At 43.4% G+C, this 5,000-nt stretch overlaps 1 protein-coding gene across 2 annotated transcripts in view; it reads right to left on the bottom strand.

Annotated features, from left to right (window-relative positions):
• LOC113828161 (glutathione S-transferase 1) overlaps positions 1-5,000 on the bottom strand; it is a gene marked incomplete in the record, with an annotated part of 200,075 nt that overhangs the window by 37,474 nt on the left and 157,601 nt on the right.

Here is a 5,000-nt window from a genome sequence, read left to right as displayed (position 1 = left end):
AGAAGGAAGTAATAGTAAAGGGGGGGGGGAGAGGGGAGAAGAGGGAGAGGGAGATGAAGGAAACCAGGGGGAAGAAAGGGAAAGGGAGAGAAGAGGAGAAAAAAAAATGGAAATGAGACGTGAGGAGGGAACAGGAGGTGCGAGAAGAGCAGATGTGAGAAATAGAGGAACAGAAGAAGGGGGATGGGAGGAGAGAAGAACGGGGAGGAAGGGAGTTAGATTGGAGTCGTGGAAATAAAAGAAAAAAAAATGTCGTGATGAGGAGATAGGGAGGGGGAGGGGGCGGTGGTTAAAGAACGCCCCGGGTAAAAAAAAAAAAAAAAAAAAAAAAAAAGAGAGAGAGAGAGAGAGAGAGAGACAGAAGAAGAAATGAGATAAAATGAGGTAGTGGGAGAGTTTGTCAAATTCAGATTTATCTAATTGTTGGAACTGATGCAAGAGGAAGCAAGTGGAAGAGGGGAACAGATAAACGTAGGGAGAGACAATCGGCGTAGAGACAGAAAAATCGAGAATGAAAGAAAACACAAGAACCTTTGAAGTTAAAGTAATATTGAGAAATTTCCATTGATCAAAAAAGTAACATGAAATACTAAAGAAAATGAAATGAGATGTAAAATAGAACGAAAATAGACGAATAAGAAAGAAAAACGGGAATGTGTGTACGAGGAGAGAGTAGATAACAGAAAAGGCAAATGTTAAAATGGAATGGACAGCGAACATGAGAGAGAGAGAGAGAGAGAGAGAGAGAGAGAGAGAGAGAGAGAGAGAGAGAGAGAGAGAGAGAGAGAGAGAGAGAGAGAGAGAGAGAGAGAGAGAGAAGAGGTAAGAGAGAAGGAGGATGGAAGGGAGGAGGAGGGGAGGGGGGGAAGTGGTAGGAGGTCAGTGCTCCAGGATGCAGAGATGAGCTATAGTGAGGGAAGAGCCACCAGAACCTCTCCTCCTCTTCCTCCTTCTCCTTTCTTCATCCTCTTCCAGTTCATTTTCTTCGTATATCTTCTCCATTTTTCTTTTTCTATTCCTCCGTTCTCCTCCTCCTCTTTCTTTATTCCTTTCTCCTCCCAATACTCTTCGTCTTTCTTCTCCTCCACCTCCTCTTCCTCCTCCTCCTTCTCCTTTTCCGCCACCACCGTCATCACTTCCTCCTCCTCCTCCACCACCATCACTCATCCTCCTCTTCCTCCTGCACCACCACCACCTCCCCCTCCTTCATCTCTTCCTCCTGCACCACTACCACCACCTCCCCCTCCCCTTCCTTCATCTCCTCTTCCATCACCACCTCTCCCTCCTTTATCTCTTCCTCCAACTGCACCACCACCACCACCACCTCCCCCTCCCCTTCCTCCACCTCCTCCTCCATCACCACCTCGCCCTCCGAAATCCCTGGACTCCATCCTGGAAATCCGCAGCTCCCAGCCGCCCAGGAGAGGCATGGAGATCGAGGACGAGCTCTAATTGCTCTCACTCGACGCTCGCTGCGGCCAAGGATCTGCGGCGCGCCTCGTGGTCCTTGCAGGTTTCACCGCGAGGGAGCGCTACTTCCGTTTCCAGGCCGAGGAGGAGAAGGAGAAGGAGGAGGTGGTGGTGAAGGGAGGAGGTGGAGGTGAAAGGAGGAGGAGGAGGTGGAGGGAGATGGAGGAAGTGGAGGTGAAAGAAGGAGGAGTAGGTGGAGAAGGAGGAGGAGGGGAGGGGGAGGGGGAGGGGGAGGGGGATGGGGGAGGGGGGGGGGGAAGGGGAGGAGGAGGAGGAGGAGGAGGAGGACGAGGACGAGGACGAGGACGAGGACGAGGACGAGGACGAGGAGGAGGAGGAGGAAGAGATGGTAGTGGTGGAGGAGGAGGAAATGATGTAGGAAGAGAAAGAGGAGGAAGAGATGATGGAGGAGGAGGATATGGAGCAGGAAGATGAGATGGAGGAGGAATAGAAGGAGGAGGAGAAGGAGAAGGAGGAGGAGATGGAGCAGGAAGAGGAGGAGGGAGGGAAGGAGGAGTAGGAAGAGGACAAGGAGGAGGACGAAAAGATGGTGGAGGAGGAGGAGGTGGATTAAAAGGTGGTGGTAGAGCTGGGTGTGGATGAGATTAAGCTGTGGAGGTGGAAGAGGAAGAGGTGGTGGTCGAGTAGGAGAGGAGGCGGAGGACTAGGAGGAAGAGGAGGAGAGGGAGGAGGAAGTTTAGATAGAGATGGAGATGGAGGCGAAAGAGAAGGCGGAGGACGAAGGCGACGACGATGAGAACAAGAAGAAGAAGCGGTTAAAGAAGAAGAACACACGAAGGAGAAGTAAGAATTAAAAATTAAATAATAGGCCTACTAAGAAGAGTTGAATTAAGATAAGGTAGAAAAAATGATGCGAAAGAGGGAGAGGAGGAAGAAGAAGAGGAAGAAAAAGAGGAGGAGCGGAGAACATGACTCCACGGCCGGCAACAACCAATGGAGGGAGTGGAGGAGGAAGAGAGGGGGGAAGGGGGAGGGGGAGGGAGGAGTTTCACCCCCCCCTCACACACACATCCAACTCCATGACCCTCCCCCCTCCCGCACCTCAGCTTCCATAGCACCTGCTCGCTGTAACAAACTACAGACAAAAAACAAAACACACACAAAAAAAACAAAAAAACAGAGATATCTTGTTCGTCTATTCTGAGTTATGTTGCTGGACACGCGGGTGGCTTCATTTGCTTGTTTTTTTTTTCGTTTTACATCTTCTTTCCTTCTTTTCAATGAGGATGTTACTGTTCTAGTTGTTTTTGTTATTATTATTTCTCTTATTACTGTAATTATCATTCCCCTTATCATAATTATCATTGCTATGGTGATTTTTATTATCGTTATCATTACCATCATCGCTATTATCATTTTCATTCTCATACTCAAAAAAGTAACCATCATATTTATCAACATGATTATAATCATCATTATCATTGCTATTATCATCCTTATTTTTTGTCATCCTTATTAATTTAGATGTAGAAATAGTGGTATCTTTTTTTAATACCACTATTATCATTACGTAACCATCATCTTGATTACCACATTATTATCGTGATTTCCCATTATCTCCCCGATTCTCGTTGGTATAGGATGCATGTGTATTCAGCACGTACACTTTACGAATGCCTCTAATCTATCAGTTGTGTTCTTTTCGTTGGCATAAAATCATACATTTTCTGTCTTCAGTTGTGTCGCAAAATCAACAGGTTTAAAGACAGTTTGTAGAACAAAATGTTATTTGAAATGTGTAAATATGGTTAAGTTCTTTTATCTGATTACTGTGAAGGTGAAAAGTCAGATGTTCTTCCTGTTCTTCTTCACAGAACAATTTACAAAAGAAATTGAAAACTTGATATTCCACGGATACCTCGTGAAAGAAAACGGCTATGAAATAACGCCTTTAGGGATAAACTATAGTATTTCTTTTCCATTTTTTCTGTGCAACGAACTATTGTTCGAATTATAATAAAACACAGTTTACTTTACCAATCAAATAACAGTTTTAAAAACTATCATCAAATGTGTATGCTGTCTCAAAGTTACACATACAAAATGCATTACCGGATTAAATAATATGGTAGATGTTACAGAGTGCAAGTCATCATAAATTGTGACATACCTGTAAACCTTGCAATGTATCATGTTAATGTAAGTTGAGTACTGGGCACAGAAAGAACAACATCATACGTCTCACAAATATTATTCATGCATGCTGGCTTGTCTTAAAACAATAAACAATCACCGTGCTTTCAGTGAATCGTAGTCTAAACAACACAAGCGTAAAAACATGCAATAAGCTTCATAACTTTACCACAGGATTCAAACACTATTTATTGCATTCGGTCCACTACGCATATGCAAAATGATTCCTGTAACAAATACTCATGCAAAATGTTTAGTTAGGTTTATATAATCGAATTGATTAATTTTCTTGGGTGCTAAAGACTGTCAATTACTATGAATATAAGTTTTACGAATTCTACTAGCAATAGGTAAGCACGTATTTGGACGACTTGACAGATATATTATATGTTTAACACAGTATTGTATGACAGCTTCTACACATGATCCAGTATGCCATATTCTTTAACTGAAGCTAAGCTGCAGAGGTATGGACAATGACACTGTGTACAAAGAACAGAAGGACAATAAATCAAGACAAACTAAGTAGAGACCTTACAGAAAAGTCTCTAGTTCTCTGCGTCCAACTCCAAGGTCATGCGAGGAAATATCTCCAAAGAAAACGGCAGTTTTGTTGGACATACTACGGTATATATATTACGTTAAGTGATTACTCTTAAAATATTTCTTCTAGCCATAGATTCCATGCATTCTATTATATTAATAGTGCAACTAGTTTACAAAGTCATGCTAAGTGTACTCCTGAAAGGAAATCAATAAACAGTAATCATGTGACAAATCAAACACAGAAAACGTTGGAAGAATGCTTGTTTTTTTTCCAGAAAAAATTTAACCACTCTCAAGAACCACATGCTTACGGGAGAAACCAATAACCCCATCAAATAAAAAAAGACTCCATCCTTTGGCGTGCACAACCAGTGAAGGAAGAGCGTGCACACGCGGTCGTGGAAGTATTTTCAAACCGTATTATGAAACGAAACTCGGCAGAGCTCCCGGTGAGTGTCTCGTCTTGTGTTTATCATCGTTACGCCCCTTTCTTCCCGTGACGCAAAAGGCATTGAAATAAAATGCATGAACTAAAGGGGAATAGGGTTTGGTTACTTGGAGACGGACCGTCAAAAGGACCACTGCTTCGTCCACTTCAAATACGGTTGCTAAAAATACTCCAGAAGGAGATCACTAACCTCTCCCATAGTATGAAACTGTGGTCGTTGAAGGTAGGCACTGTGTGTTGAGGGTTCATCTGTATACAGAATAACGAGACAACAGAGTTAGAACACTGAACAAACGACATGTACATCAGAGAAGGTGGCAGTGACAGACAATAAAGGAAAACAATAAAGGCAAACATGAGAAAACGGCGTTGTGTTCACTCC

This window comes from Penaeus vannamei, chromosome 2 (assembly GCF_042767895.1).
Source record: "Penaeus vannamei isolate JL-2024 chromosome 2, ASM4276789v1, whole genome shotgun sequence".
Classification (NCBI taxonomy): domain Eukaryota; kingdom Metazoa; phylum Arthropoda; class Malacostraca; order Decapoda; family Penaeidae; genus Penaeus; species Penaeus vannamei.
The sequence above is the reverse complement of the archived record's forward strand: the minus strand, read 5'-3'. Positions and strand labels throughout refer to the sequence as shown.